This window comes from Lissotriton vulgaris, chromosome 7, assembly GCF_964263255.1.
Source record: "Lissotriton vulgaris chromosome 7, aLisVul1.2, whole genome shotgun sequence".
Classification (NCBI taxonomy): Eukaryota; Metazoa; Chordata; class Amphibia; order Caudata; family Salamandridae; genus Lissotriton; species Lissotriton vulgaris.
Window position 1 is genome coordinate 1,149,291,918 of NC_141695.1, and position 17,320 is coordinate 1,149,309,237.

A 17,320-nucleotide genomic window follows, 5' to 3' on the forward strand; every position below is an offset into this window, starting at 1 on the left:
ACTTCTTACAAGGTGGACGGCATCTACCCTGTAAAACTGTAAAAATAGTGGGTGGATGTCATCTACCCTGTGTACCCACGGCTTGTGCCCTTGGCCTGCCTCACACAGAAAGCAGCTAAAGACCTGGGGTCAGCAATGCAAGCGTCTCTTATGCATGAGAAATCTACAGCATAAGATGCACTGCATTGCTTGATTTGGAAAATAAAGTGTCGGTGCCCAAAATGCTATTAGGCGACCATGGTCGCCACTATTAAATGTTGGCTCAGCATTAACCAAGTCTCCGTATTCCTGAATCCTTCTCAGTCTCACCCTGGCAGGTCCCGGCTTCTTTCCTTTGTGAGAGTTTTCCTTTTTTCTCTTCCTCCTTTTCCGTTTGTGTGCTTTTCCCTTTCTTGTTCTCGGGAAATACAGCAATTGTGGCATCAATTGTATAAGCTTCCCTCACACAGCGAAAGGTTAAAGAACTGTAGTCAGCAGTGCAAGCCTCTTCTACACACGCAAGAACTACAGCATAGGAGGTAGTAGTGCAAGTTTCATTAACACACAGAACAAGAACAGCCATCAGAAGTAAAACCTTCACTCACATAGAGGACAGTTACAGAAGAGAAACATCTGTAAAGTCTCGCTACACACTCAATAGTTATAGCATAGACCAGAGCAGTGCAAGTTTCCCTTGTCCACTTTGAATTTCCTTACTTGATGACCTGAAAGTGGCTCAATAACAACATTTTAACAGGACAAGGCCAGAGGTGACAGGCGAAATATCAGGGTGTAGTGTTTCCTGGATGCAGGATGGGATGTGGCATAACGGCCAGAACTGCAGACTTTGAAACTGGGTAATCCGGTACGAGTCCCCGAATTGATTCACAACCTTCCCATGCCTAAAAAATGAATCTGACCTTGTGTAATGTAGTCTGGTGCTCATGCCAAGTGTTAGAATGCACTTGGGCCATGTTATCTCTAAAATTAGCTGCAAAATAATGTTAGCTTGATGGATAGGAGGGTAGTCTGCAAACAAGTGAGTAGGTGCATGTGTAGGCAACTGCATAGTTAAGTGTGTGGATATGTAGCTTGATGGATGAGTGAATAAGTAGATGAGTGAGTGAATAGGTAGAAGACAATATCAGGTAGTAAAAGGATGATAAATGGTTAATGTTTATGGCTAATTGCATTAATAATAGAGTAGATGGATGGGTAAGTGAGTGGGGCAATTTGGTTGAGTAGGTTGGTGGTTTATAAGTAGATGAATGGTAAGTGAGATGGTGAATGTTTGTGTGGATGCGAATGAAGGAGCAGATGGAAGATAGAAGCAGTAGGTTGATGTGACTATGTGTGAAAAAATGTTTTCAAGTGGATGGTGGGTGAGTAAATAAATATGTGGGTGTATTGATACATGGGTGCATAAATTGTGGATGAGTAAGTGGACATTTTATAGGTGGGTGTGGCAATAAGTGAGTAGATGGATGTACTAGTGAAAAGTGGAAGAATAGTTGAATTCATCTATCGGTATGTAGATGGAAGAGTGAGTGAAGGATTAAGTGGGTGGATGGATAAGATGATTGTTGTGGATGGGTAGGTGAATGAATGTGTATTTAGGTGGATAAGTCGGTGAACAGAAGTTGGTGAGGATGGGTGAATAGATGAATGGTGGCAGAATGGATGGATAAATAGGATAAATGAATGGAAGGTGAGTGGATGGTTGAGTGAATGTATGAGTAGTTGGTTGATAAACAGGTTAATGGGTGGGTGCATTAGTAGGGTGGAAGAGTGGATTGGTGAGATGATGAATGAATAGGTGTGAGGGTGAGTGACTGGATTGATGGATGAATGGATGTATAAGCAGTTGAATATATACATGGGTTGACAGGTGAGTTAGTGAATGAATGGTAAGTGGGTAAATAGTAAGAATCAACACGTAGGTGGATTAATGGATGGTGAGCAGGTGAACAAACAGGTATGTAAATGAACTGATGTATGAATAGGTTGATCAGCATGTAGATTAATGGATGTGTAGATTGTTGAGTAAGTTGCGTATTTAAGAGTGAGTATGTGTTTGAACTGGGGGTCTCTAGTTGGCAGAGGTAGGTACCTTTGTCCAAATAAGAACCCTTGCTTCTAGTCAGGGTAAGGGGAATACAAACTTTAGATAACCCCTGGTCACTCCCTTGGTAGCTTGGTACCAGCAGACAGGTTTATCCCAAAGGCAATGTGTGAAGTATTTGTACCAACACCCACATAACACAGTGAAAACCACAAATGAACACCACACCAGTTTAGAAAAATAAGGTATCTTTATCTAAACTACACAAGACTAAAACGACAAAAATCAAACATACACAGTTCAAAAATATGACTTTAAAAAGGTTTCAAGAACTTGCATCAATGGAATCTATGGATGCGTGACTTTGCACCAAAGTACCTGAAGATGCGACAAAAGTTCCCAAGCCACACAGCTGCAGAGTAAAAAAAAAAATATGCAACACTCCTGAGACCCTGAGGAGGCGATGCGACAGCCCCGCTGCATGCAGTGGATGGGTTGCGTCGAGTCCAGTCTGTAGGGGGAATGATGCATCGAGTCTTCGTGCTGCTTCCGGCTCGCAGGTGATGTGTTGGGAAAGCATCTTGCACAGGTACGATGTGTAGATCTTCGGGATGCGACAGCGATCGATGCGGCGGTGTTGCGCGGTGTCGGTCCTCTGCAGCTGTGATCCCTCGATGTGTCTGTTCTTACAGCTGGAACAATCGCTGCGATGATCTTCGCAGCGGCATGGCGATGATCTTCGCAGCGGCATGGCGATGCAGTGGAAATCTTCTCGTGCCATCGAGATGTGCCGGTGAAACCTGACGCAAGAAGAGGTTTAAAAGTTCTTTACACGCTTCTTCTTCTTCCAGCTCCAAAACAGCAGAAACAACCTCCAGAGGCCCCACAACTGGATCAAGCACTCTAGGCAGGTCAGAACTCACACAGCAGAGTTCAGGGGGAGCTGAGGATGAAGTCCTTTTGTTCCTGGGACTTCAAAAACAGGAGGCCAGCTCTCCTCAGGCCCTTGTAGATATTTTTCAAGAAGAGGATATAGCACACAGCAAAGTCCTTCTCCTTTCCTTGGCAGAAAAGCAACTGGAGGTTAGCCCCAGAACACACAGCAAGGGCAGTTGCTTCAGTTTCTCCAGCTCTTCTCCTGGGCAAAGGTTGTTCTTGAACTCCAGGATGATCTAAAGTTCAGGGGTTTCGACTCTCATATTTATACCCCAGAAGTCTTTATTCTCTAGGTGTAAGGGGTCCTGGACCCAGTCCAAACCTGTTCTGGGTGCAGTCTGCCTACAACTTCTTCCTTTGTTAGTGTGGGCTAGGGCCATCAAACACACCGCAGGAGGTGAGGCCAGCATTTTGGACGGTAGGCACAGCCCTATTCAGGCCCAGGTCCTACTCCTTCCACCACTCCAAATGCAGATCAGCCTATTCAGCCTAGTGCTGACTCACCCAGACTCCTGGAGCCACCCCAGCCCCTGTCACTCTCAAGCCAGATAGTCAATCCACAAACAGGCAGAGGCACGCATAAAGGTTGAACAAGAAAATAGCCACTTTCTAAAATTGCTATTTTCAAACACAGAGTTTAAAAACCATCTTCACTAAAAGATGTGTTATCAAATTCTGAGTTTAGGGATACCAGACTCCAATTTTCAATCTCACTTCTATGGGAAGATATGCAGGTAAACATATTACACAGCATTCCCAATTCTGGCCTATGGGCAAGATAGCCTTTCAATAGTCAAAAACTAAATTGGCAGTATTTCACTATCAGGACATGTTACGCACACTAGTACATGTCCTACCTTTCACATACACTGCACCCTGCCCAGGAGGGTACCTTGGGCCTAGCACACAGGTGTCCTATGTGTAAGAAAAGGAAAGTGTCAGGCCTGGCCAGTGGGCACACTGGCCAGGTCAACATGGCAGTTAGCAAACTGCGCACAGGCACTGCGGTGGCAGGCCTGAGACATCTCTTTGGGGCTACTGATGTGAGTGGCACAATCAGTGCTGCAGGCCCACTAGTAGCGTTTGAATTACCAGCCCTGGTATACTCAGTGCAAATATACCAAACATGGATAACCATTCAACCAATCGCCATAACAATTTACACAGTGAGCATATGCACTTTAGCACTGATCAGCAGTGGTAAAGTGCCCAGAGTCCTATAGCCAACAACCAAAAGTCATGAAAAACAAAGGATTAGGAAGTAAAAAAGTTTGGGGATAACCCTGCAAAACGGCCATTTCCAACAGCATGTGTATGAAATAGAGAGGAGGTTCATGGGTATTTGAATGAGTTAGCAGGTTCTTGGTTGAAAACGTACTTGTGTGCCTTCTTAGATAGGTGACTTGAGTGAGTAGGTATGTAGGTAAATGTGCTGGTGAATGAGTTAATAGTTGAGAGAAAAGCTGAATAGCCAAGCAGATGAGAGAGTGGGATATTTTATATGTAGGTGATTGGGTAGGTGGATGAGCAGGTAGATGATTACTAAGGGCTTGATTACGACCATGGTACAGTAACTGCCAAAGCTTTATGGCGGTCTGACCACCCTCATACCTGGTGGTCTGACCACTGGATTATGATGCGGGCGGGGAGACGGCCTCCAGACTGCCGCCTCCGCCAACATCTCTGCTCCCACAGCAGTGGTGGGGGAGGTAGAGGTGGTTCCTGCACTGCTGTCCTCATTATGAAACTGCCATGAAAACGTCGGCGTAAAGGCAGGTAATGGGCCAATAACACATGCCTCTAGGGCGAAAATGTCCTTATGTGACGTGGCTGGTGCTAAGCTGGTGGCCTCCAATGCATGCACTGTTTTCCTTGCATGACATATTGCAAGGAAACAGTGCACCCGACTGACTGGAGGCACCTTGGCTGCAGGCTCGTTCCTAGAGCGCAGCATGCTGCTGACATGACTGTGCCGCCAACACACCGCTATCCCAGCGGAAACACCAGAATGAGGCGGTCTAGATGCTGTCAGCTTGGTGGTGTTCTCCCGACCAAAACCAACCAAAGCAAGACTCAGAAGCACTGCAACTCCTTGGAACCACCACTGCGTGATGCAATGTCAATGCAGAATCTTGCAACGCTTCACAAATAAGGATTTAAGGTACTTTGTTCAGCGGACCTAAACTGGTCCCTAAATCTGGCCCGTGCTTCATTGCAGTCATCCTGAAGTTGTGATTAATCCCATTCCAGCATGACCAGATAATCACAGTTGCTGTTTTGAACTTCTAGGCACTATTTTCACTTCGATCTTTAAAACTTCATTTGTCCAGTTCTACTGATTGGATTTTCGTTGTTTTCATCTCAAATAATGTTTTAAAACATAGCCTATGTTTTACAATTGAGGCCATATTTTTCTTTTTTATGTTTTCACTTTTTTAGTGTTTAAAGTGCTGCATACTTTAAGCATTGCCTCTAAGTTAAGTCTGACGGCTTTTGTGCCAAGCTACCAGAGTATTAAGTATTGGGTAATTTGGGACTTGCATGTGACTTACCCTGACTGAAATTGCAACTGCTGCTTTAGAAAGGTTTCAACACCCCCAACCAGTTACACAAAGTGCAATAATGAGGATCTACTTTTGGAAAACTAGATTGAAGGTGAATTAAGTTACAGGTGGATACATGAATGCATAAATGTGTAACTCGGTGGACTGATAGATGAGAGTGAGTGGGTGGATACAGAGTGTGTAGTTCAGGAATAGTTTACTAGTCAGTGAGATTGGGGATTATGGTGAGTGGGCATTTGAATGATTTTTGAGTGGATTTATGTGTGGGTGGATATATGGACGATTTGGCAAGTAGATTTAGGTGGTCAGTAGAAGAATGCATAAATGCTTGTCTGAGTAGATGCATGTGCTCTCCAAATCGGGAAAAATAATAGGGGTAACAGGAACATTTGAAATTAAAACATGATAAGAAGACGGGTGAAAAATGTTTTAGAGACCGATTAGAGGAAAAAAGCAAAATGTTCAACTGGCTGCTACTATCTGTTTTCACTGATTTCAGCATTCCCTCTCCCCTCCATTAAGGCTCGAAAGATGTGTGTTGCTGAACCTGGCATCAACCAAGCATTAAAATATAATTCTTTGGAATTCTCCATATAAGCATCTGTGGTTCCACTCTGTATCCAAAACCAATTGGCCTCCACTCGCAGCAACACACAGCAGAAAGGAGACTGTTGAGCTACCTTGGGATGTGCTGGCACTACACTCAGGGCCCACATCAGTTCCTGCTTCCTGTCTCACATTACTTTCACTCTCAGAACAACAGGGCTACTGACAGTGCTTAATTTGTAAACTATTAAGTCCAGGTGCAAAAGTGTTTTTAGGAGGCCATACACACTTCCCTGACTCCACCCACTTCCTCCACTGGCTCCACCCACTTACTCTATTGACTTCACACACACATCCTTTACTGGCACTGCTAAAAGCCAGATGTAATACCACTGCACAGATACAGTGGGTCCCAGGGCCTCAAGGTGCATGTAGTGCTTCAACGCCAGTCTGTGTAAAGGACAGTAAGTAACACTTCACAACACTCGAAACACACTTCTACCAAGTGGGACCCTAAAGCACCTTTATTACATATGAACAGTTATCACGTGGAAGGAACCACGCACAAGACATTTTTAATACACAGTACTCAGTGGTTTCACACACAATCACAAAGCAGGATCATCTTAACTCAGTGGCTTACTTAACCACACAGACATTGGCCACACGTCAGGTTCTTTACCACATGGATGGAACTTAATCCTACCACTGGGAAATTTACCACACTGGCATTTGTCAACTTTTCCAACACATGTGCGCCTTACCACAAGATCTCTCCCAGAGGGATTGATCACACAGTCCTTGGCCCTGTGGGTCTTTGGTCATAAACACCATGTAACATCCCTAAAGTTTTTTTTGGATCAAAACAAGACCTCACATATTCAAAACAGGAAAGGGTTACCAAGATTATTTACAATAATATTAGTCAGCTGCTGTATTACAGTATTGAAAACACAAGTCACTATCCCTGTATATTAGACGAAAACACATTTAGAATTTGGAGAGTATGCATGTGCACTGTGAGTAACTTGGCCGAGGAAGGCATGAAAGAGCTGAAACTGGATCATAAATTCAAATCTGTTCTGAACAGAAGCCCCCAAAATAAGATTGGCCCAGAGACTACGAAATCCTTATAATGTCCCTTATCTATCCTTCGTAACACTCAAGCCTTCTCCCATAATTTGTATAAGTATTAGTGTGAGTGTCTGGTTGAATGCAGCTGGAAGGCTCGGTGTTTTGTGTGACATGTTAAATCACTCCGGGCTTGGTACACAACATCACTTTGTAGTACGGTGCTTGAAGTATTGTGCAATGCACATGGGCTTAAAAAAAACAACATAAAAAGGTTGATTGCAAAGCTATTACTGGTTGAAGCTGCAACTTCATATCTACCCCCAAATCTTTATAACAACCGGCATAAAACCTTAAAGAAAGAGCTTATGCGGACTTTTGTCATCTATGTAACCCGGACGTCATAAAACAGCAGCTCCTTGCAATCATGGAACTGCGCTACAATACATATGTCTGTTAAACTGATAACATCTACAGCTGGAATGCTTAGGAATATAACATACCCAAGCAGTTTTGTCACCTTTTCCCGTCACAAATGAAAACAGTTTTGACATTAAAACGCACGAGTCATTAAAAAGAAATAATATGTACTGCGTTTTTGCAAATCAGTGGTAGGTTGTTGTATTATGCAGATTAAATACAGGAAAAAATATGGCGTTTGGAGCTTTACTAAAAAGTATGTGAAGTGAACAGTAAGAATGTTCACAGTGGGTGTATGTTGTTGAAAGAAGCGACATTCTCTTTTTACCTTAATTTTTGTGATAATATCTTAATTTTCTGGTAGCCTCGGATGGTAGCAATAATTAACTGGGGAGAGGATGTGGCTGGCCTAACGACCTTTGAGCTAAGTGCGAGCGGGAAATCCGTTACGCTTGTGGATTTTGCGGATTTTTGGGAAATCCGCAATCTGCGAATTTTGCGGATTTCCCGCAAAATCCGCAAAAAAAAATCCGCGAACGTAACGGGTTCAAAAGTTGAACCCCCACTCATGCAACTATATTACAATGGCGCCAGCAAGCTGCCAGCGCCGTTGTAAAATAGTTACAAAGTTAGCTTGCACAGGAACCACTAGATAAAACGAAGCAGGTGCTGGCAGCTTGCTGACGCCATTGTAAAATAGTTACAGCTCACTCAAGGGACCCCTGCGCCCTTCGGGACGATTGCATAGTAACACACACATGGACGCTCAAACTAGTTGATGCTCAAATTCAGTGACTCATTCATTAGCCCAAAAACAATCGTGAGCGTCGTCGAGGCTGGACAGGTGTGCCTTCTTCCCAAATCTACCGTGGAAAATCAGCTGTGATGCTGGATAGGCTTTGCATCCTTGACTTTCACGAGCGCAATACCCGTGCTGTTCCTGTGACCAGGAGCTTCTTTCTCTTCATCTGCTGAACTGATCTTTCTCTGACCTTTTATTCACACAAGACGAGGCACATACCCTACTGGGCCCATTGTGTTCGCACGGGTTTCTGCAAGTTCGCACGCGTTTTTTGTACAATTTCGCAATTTGCGAAATTGTACAAAACCCTCGCGAACTTGCAGAAACCCGTGCGAACATAAAAAAAAATCTGCAAATTCGCGGGAATTCACAGATTTTGCGGATTGCGAGTTCGCAAATCCGCAAAATTCGCGAACGCGAGATTCGCAAAATTCGTCCATACTTACTTTGAGCTGGGGACCAAGGTTTAAGTCTCGGAGCGGGCACAATATCCTGTGATTCTAGGCAATTCACTTAATCTCCAGTGCCTACCAAAAAATGAATGTGTCCTTGTGTAAATATAACCTCGAGTTTTTGCTATATAAATCTGCAAACAAATACAATACTGTATTTCTCCTACCCTTTCAGCTGTACTGATGATGGCTGCAGCCGAACAAGATCATACATTTTGATGAAAAGCATGACCGGTTTTTGCACAGATTGCAGTTTTGGTGCAGAAGGAAGCTGAGCTGCAAGACTTCAGAAAGACGCGAACTCGAGGATTCCCAGAGTGGAAGTGAAGACAGTCCACGTTTTGCGCGAACATCTTTCCATAGACTGTGATGTCATCAAGGGACCCTCTTCCTCACTCTGCATCAGGCAGGGATGATCTTGTCCACTATATGTCCCCGGCCATTACAAAACACAGCAACGCTCTGACGAAAAACGGCAGGGTGACCTATATCATCACGTGTGGCAGCGCTGGTAAAATTGGTCACATCCTACCGCACGACAGACATACACTTTACACTGACTGTGCATGACACAATCTAGTGTCACACCGTAGATTGTGCCTTGACCTCGGTGGACCACTCTCTGGACATACCAGACAGACATGCAACTGAAGCAGGACAGGTAGGTACATTTATTTTTCTTACTGGGCCCATCGCACAGGGGAGCAAAATTCAAAAGCCCCAGCCCAGTTAAATAAGTGTCGGTGGTGAGCACCGGAATCCACAGGCACAAATTAAGCACCTCATAGTGATCACTCACCATTGATGTTGACTGCTTGGAACTAAGAAGGCTCCAGGCCTAGCGGATATGAAGAGGAGGGAAGATAAACGAGTTGAGTTGATGAGGTAGTAGGGACAGGCAGGACAGAAAAATAATAGCAGCAATACAACACAATCATCAGCCACACAGCATCATCGAAGCCCTTCTCTTGCCCAGCAAGGGCGAGTGATGCGCGGATTACTATCTGCCCCATGGTCAATTTCTTGTAGTACAGGACTATGCTAAAATTTAACTCCGTCACTTTAAAATGTCTCCTTCAGAAAGAACTTCACTCCCGAGTTCTTCTGGTGGGGAGTAGGAGGAAGCAGTAAGCAAAGAATTACTTAGCACCTGTTAGACTTTTTCACAGGTCCTGAAGTAGTAGGCACTTCCAAGGAGTATCAAAGGAAAGATTGCACGTGTACCTCACTGACCAGAATACTGCATGCATGATCCAAAATGGTAAACTGGATTACTGGAGCTATTTTGGCCCCTTGGGCAAGCAGTCAAAGCTTAGGAATAAAGAGGTTATTGCTTCAGAGCCAGCCAAAGGACTGGGAATCTTTACCATTGATGTTCATTGAGGCGCACTTGAGGATCTGTGGACAGCCAAAAAGGTAACATTTCCGAAGGTGCTTAAACTGTGCAAAATGTTTTATATCCTTATGACATTATTTTGAAAAACAAGACAATTTCTGACTGAAGTACAAAGAAAACTAATCACAATTCGGTAAAACCACTGTTACTTCAGTTCCTACTAGAGAATGTCAAATATAGGTTACCCTGGGATGATTGGAGCTCCCAGTATCCCATGCTGTGTTAAAGGGATCATTGATTGCTACCAAGACCAATTCCCGACTAACCACCAGTGACAGTTGAACAATGTACACTGTGTCACTGGGGTAAGCCACCATTAGGGGTAGGGGGCGGTTGCATTGCAGGGGGCATGACTGCTGCAATGTTAGTGTTAGGGATTCCCATAAATTTGGTGTCACTTAGCACCTTCGCCGCAGGCCTAATTCCACCGCGTCGCGGGGGAGGGGGGCCGCGCGCGGCGCCGCAGTGCTTTTGACGAGCTTGGCTCATCACGCTGCACGGTGGCGCTGTGATCATGACAAGCTGAGCTCGTCATGACCACGCCCGCCTAATGGAACGCCCAGCACAGCAGGGGAATTATCCCCATGTGGGCGTTCCACGGCGGTTATGCCGAGCTCAGCTCGTCATGAGCACAGCACCACTGCGCCTCATGATGAGCTGAGCTCGTCATGAGCACCGAGAGTTAATACATTTTGAGGTCTCACCTAGGCTTGGCTTGCGCTGTCTGTTCGAGACATGCTTTATCCAGCATATGTGTACAGGGAAACAAGGGACACCCTACTCACAAGGAACCACAACACAGTCCTCTCAAAACACTGGCCTTTTTCAAGAGGTCTCAGTTCAATTTGCAGAGATCCATAAGGTTAAAAATGAGAGATGTGATTGGTAAACCTAATCTTTGACATACAGCTGCATGATATCCTCTAGGACTATTATTTACCACCACCGGTCAGTTGAGTCTTAAGGAGTTAAATGGGGGTGCACATTCTAGAATAAATTGCCATCAGACTTTAATGAACATCTTTCTGTGTGGGGTAGCACTGCTTCTGGTGTCTGGGCAGTTGCTTAGCAGAGGGGACACCTGGAAATGAGAACAAATAGGGAAAAACCACAAGAAATAAAGAATGTGACAGCCATAGAAATTCATCCATACAGTGCTAATCCTAATGAATCCCAGTGATACTCTTCCTCAATACTGCCCCACCTCCAAAAGAAAGAAAGAAGCTACCCCACCACACACAAGTGGTATAATCAATGAAGGTATTGCTAGAACGTTCTCGAAAATGTAGAAACATCCAAAAAGCCCAAGCTTGAAAGTTCTCTAGGTAGAAATGGCTTACGGACTGTGAAGAGGAAGAGCAGGAATAGATGTGATGAAGATCCAGCAACTGATCTAATCATTATTTATTGTCTTCCTTGTCCTTAAAAATGAGGTGTTACTACCAAAGAAGGAAATGCATGTAGCCGACTTCTTAACCACGCCAGAGAAATGGCATTGGTCCTCGATCCCGAGGCTCAGGATACATTGTACAAACTACTGGAAGCTGATTATTGCAATGAGAGGCAAACATTTATCTGCAAGGGGCTTAGAGTAATCACCTGAATTTATGGAAATAACCTGCTTGTGCATTCTTCATGAGCACTATCTGCCACCATCCTTATGGGAACACAAAATCCACACCAGAGTGTCCTCTGTTCCAGAGAGAAACTGGAATGCCAATTATAGCAGGAAAAGCCTGTGCTGCGGAGCAGTTCAACCAAATCAAGTGGGACAAAATAGGTGCCATACAGCGGTGCCATCAAGAAGTCTGAAACTTCTTTTTTTGTTTGAATATCTTTTATTGGTTTTCTTATGTATGTTGCATAACATATCGAAGCATTAACAATGTAGACATATCGTATCAAGTCGCGATCATACAAATGTATACTCTAGCAACAACCGTTTGCTGTGATAACATTACTTGTTGACCGTCAATCACAAATTAAAGTGTAGCCTAAAGGCACTTATACCTATAAGTCAGTTTACCAAGTTATGGAGGGTGTACCATAAAGTAATAAGGAAAAACATCATCCGAAATAAATCACTGTCACGTTATCAAGGGTGTCGAAAGGCTTCGAAGACACATGTAACAAGAAGAGTGCAGGGTGTATATGGCATCGCGATTCATCCGGTCCTGTGTGCCAGCAGCCGGCGATTCCGTTACAGAGGCGTGTTCACAGTCCTGTGCCTCAAAGAATATGCACCCCCATCCAGCCATAGCAACAACATAACTGAATCCACTCATATAGTCATCGGGATATGTTCAAAGGGGTATTCATGATATACGATATTCAGAACATTATAACCGTTCTTCAGAACATTAACAATAACATGATAAATGATGACATCATAAAACGTGAGAAATCAAATGAAAAGAATCAAAAGAAAGGCTGGTTGTCAGCGCTGTGCTATCGCTGATGCAGAACATCCAATGCACAGTGTGGCTTTTCTGGGAAACAGGAGGATGCGCAGGTGGCGCGGGCCGAGGGGGGGGAAGAGGGAGGGCCCGGGGCAGGGGGGGCGGCGGGAAGGTGCGATGGGGCAACCGCGGCCACCGCGCATGCAGCGGGACCCCAGTGCATCAGGAGTTGCGCCATTGGGCTGCAATGCGTGGGTGTGTCTGGTTCGCACCGATAAAGCCTTTCCTCTTATTGGGATTCAGGCACAGAACGATAGTACTGGACCATGTTTTACGTTAGAGTCACAGTCAGGGGGTTGGGCCAAAGGGGGTGTGTCTAAGTGATACCGCATTGAAGGCATGCCTGATGAAAGGTGGCCAAGGTGTCGTCCCAGGGTTGCGCTATGGGATATGCGCGGAGTCCCGCCGTTTCTTCCCTGTGCAGGGAAGTCTGAAACTTCTTGACAGCACTTTTCACATCAAGAGGTCCTTTTGATTATTCGAGTTTCAGCATTCTGATGCACTGCAGCATCAAAAATGCACAAGCCACCACTTGGCCCTGTACACTAGGCCATTGTCTTGCAGGATCTCATTGGGTAGAATTAAACCTAATAACTGCCTGCTGATTTGGATTGAATGGCCGTATCAAAGGGATACTCAATTGTCATTGGTGCCCAACTTCAGCCAAATAAACACCAAGTCCAGAGAGGTAGACAAGTGTGACTTTGTCTACTTTAGTAGGAAGCTGTGCCGTTGCAAGTGGTTACAGACTGGTACTATCTGCACCAGAGGCTCTGACAATGGAACTTATAAGAGCCAGGTATTCAGACAAGGGTAAATATCTAAGCCTAAATTGGATAGAAGAGTAAACAATGAAACCAAAAGATGGGGGGACATATTAACCAAGTCCATGGATGCCTAATAAACACCCTGGTGACATGAATGGGACCATATTGTACAGTTCTCTAGTTGGAATTGATTTGTGTTTTGAAGGAATTCACTAGTTTGATGTCAAGAGCAAAGCAAAATATTCCTCCTTTTTTGGGCTAAAATAATTATGGATAACAATTTCAATCAATCCAATTGTTGGTGATCTCCAATGCCCCTGGGTCTGTGGTCAAAACTATACAAGCTTCCAAGAAGAACTGCTGGAGATGTCTAACTGTAAAATCTGGGATATTCTTGATATAATTAGAACAACCTTGCTGAAGAAAAGATTATCAATCTGTGTGGGCAAATGCAGAAATCCATCATACAACATGATTGAAGGACATTGGGCTCCTGGTTGAGGGTGAGTGAAACCCTACTCAAGCAGAAACCACAATTTCTGATTAGGCGAAGTCACAATCAACCCCCAAATTAACCTGTGCTTAGTCCTCTGGTAGCTTGGTGTGAAAGCAGTCAGACTTAATTTAGAGGCGATGTGTCGAGTATTTATGCAGCATATCAAACAGTATGCAAGTAAAAACACAACAAAATAAAAATCCCACACCAATGTGGAAACATAGAGTAACATCTAATAACTGATTTGAGGCCAAAAATACATAAATCTAATCAGCAGAACCAGAGATAGGCAATTCTAAAGATTTAAGTGAAAAAAGTACCTAGAAGCACAAAATGTCAACTGTGGTTATCTCGTCAAGACAGACTGGCCACAAGTCACAAGCTCAGGCTGGCCACGATGGTGTGAAGACTGGAAAGTGCCTTAAATCCTGGTTTCAGAGCATTGCGAAAACCTGCTTTGAGGATGCATCGCACAATGGCGGTTCAGCGGAAGTTCCGTGGCTGGAGGTGGCAGTGGATGAGGGGCTTACGGAGCAAACTCCTGCATTGAGGATGCACCATGCAGCAGTGGTTCTGATGAAGTTGCAGACTGCGAAGTGCAGTCCACCATCAGGGATGCGTTCCACAGTGGTGGTTTTGATGCGGCTGCGAGAAGATGCATTGCTCCTGATCGATTCTTCTAACAGGACCATAGAGCTGGGCTAGCAGAGCACTTTCAGGCCTCTGTACTGGGGATCTACAAGTACATTAAATGTGCCGATTGGGTGTAAGCCAATGTTACCATATTTTAGGGAGTGAGCACACGCACTTTGGCACTGGTTAGCAGTGGTAAAGTGCACAGAGTTCTGAGGCCAGAAAAAGCAGGATTAGCAAAAATAAAGGAGTACGGCAAAAAGTTTTAGGGGAAGGCCACCCTAAGGCTGACAGGTCTAACAATGATTCTTTGAATATCAATCTCAGTGTCAGAGTTTCTGCCCTGCTTTTCTTTCACCCTTTCCGAGATGTCTATGGTGTCAATTTTCTATGAAGCCTGCATCGCATTAAGTCAATACAAAAAGAGGACACCCTGACAGAGCCTGGTAACCATGTGGTAATCAGTAGAAGAGCAGCAAAAATGGCTTCTTTGGTGCCATTTTTACAACAGTTTAAATACTTGAGAATACATGAAATATAACTCAAATGAAGGAATTAAAAGAAGGGATATACCAAATAGACACACCAACAGTATTCAATAGTATATGATTCAAATATTTTTAATTACGTATATTTCACATATGTTTCATAACTAGCAATTAATGTGAATAAATGACAGCACAGTGTTCCAATGGGTAAATAGACATAATATTGAGTTGTAAATGTTGACTTGCACTAATATCGAGTGCAAAATATCGTAGTACAAAAATATCGACTGTCAGAATATTGTTGTCAAGAAAATGGAGTGTAAGGTAAGTAATATTGTTTTTAAAAAATATTGAAGTAATTAATATTGTTTGCAAAAATATTGTTGTTTTAGTTCGTGTTATGGATTTTAGTGTGTATTTTAAATGTTTGTGTTCTATTTTTTATGTAAGTATTGCATTTGTTTTTTAATATATGTTTTAAATTTTTAGAAGTTATTCTTTTTTTTTTTTAAGTAAATTTTGTGTTTTAGTTCTGTAGCGGGTTGTGGGGTTATAGGGGAATAGGGTGGGAAGTAATTTAATTATAATACATTTATTAATAATTTTTAGAAGTTATTACTTTTTTAAAATTAACAAATCAGTTTTTGTTCCGTAGCGGGTTGTGGGTTTATAGGGGAATAGGGTGGGAAGTGATGTAATTATAATTAATTAATTAATTAATTAATATTCTTAATTATTATTTATGTATTTAATATTTTATATTGTTAATTGTGGTAATTAATTCATTATTATTTAGTTATTAATTGGTTAATTAATAATGATTAATTGGTAAACATGTTAATTGTGTTATTTTTTAAGAGTGTGTTGGGGGTTTATAGGGGAATAGGGTGGGAAGTAATTTAATTATAATTCATTCATTATTATTTTTTATTAATTAATATTTATGTGTTTAATATATTATATTGTTAATTGTGGTAATGAATTCATTATTAATAAGTTATTACTTGGTTTGTAGGGGAGTAGGGTGGGAAGTAATTTAATAATAATTAATTAATATTTTGTGTTATTTAATATTAATGTATTTTACAATTTATATTGTTAATTGTGGTAAATAATTATTTATGAATTATTTAATAATTGGTTATTAGTATTTAGTATTTATTAATTATTTAATAATGATGTTATTTATGTCATTTCTTTTACAAGCAGTTTGTGAGTTCATAGAGGAGTGTGCTGGGAAGTAATTTAAATGTAATATATATATATTTTTTTTTAATTATATAACATTTATTTTAAGTTGTTTTCTAGTGTTAATTGTGTGAATTAATTCAGTGCTAATTGTTCTTAAATTGCTTGTTAATTATTGATTAATTAATTAATTATGTTCATTGTGTAATGTTTTACAACATTGGTGGTGTCATTTATAGGGGAATATAGTGGGAGGTACATTATTTGTAATTACTTAATTGTTTGTTAAATATTTTTGTTGTTTGTTAATTATTTTTGTTGGAGTGTGAATAGTAAATTATTCCTCTTTGCTATCCAACACTTTCTCCAGTGTTGCACTTGCTGGAGTGGTAATAGTAAAGCATTCTCCTCTGCTATCCAACACTTTCCCTACTGTTGCACTAGGTGAAGTGGGAATAGTAATTGTATCCCCTCCGCTATCCTACACTTTCCCTACTGTTGCACTTCCTGGAGTGGGAATAGTAAATTATTCCCCTCTGCTATCCGACACTTTCCCTACTGTTGTACTTGCTGGAGTGGGAATAGTAAATTCATCCCCTCCGCTATCCAACAGTTTCCCTACTGTTGTACTTTCTGGAGTGGATATAGTAATTTGTATCCCTATGCTATCGAACACTTTCCTTACTGTTGCACTCCCTGGAGTTGGAGTAGTAATTTTTACCCCTATGCTATACAACAGTTTCACTACTGTTGCTATCCCTGGAGTGGGAATAGTAATTTTTACACCTGCGCTATCCAACACTTTCCCTACTGTTGCACTCGATGAAGTAGGAATAGTAATTTTATCCCCTCCGCTATCCAGCACTTTCCCTACTATTGCACTCTCTGGAGTGGGAATAGTAATGTTTACCCCTACGCTATCCAACACTTTCCTTACTGTTGTACTCCCTGGAGTGGGAATAGTAAGTTTTACTCCTTGGCTATCCAACAGTTTCCCTACTGTTGTTATCCCTGGAGTGGGAATAGTCATTTTTACACCTACGCTATCCAACACTTTCCCT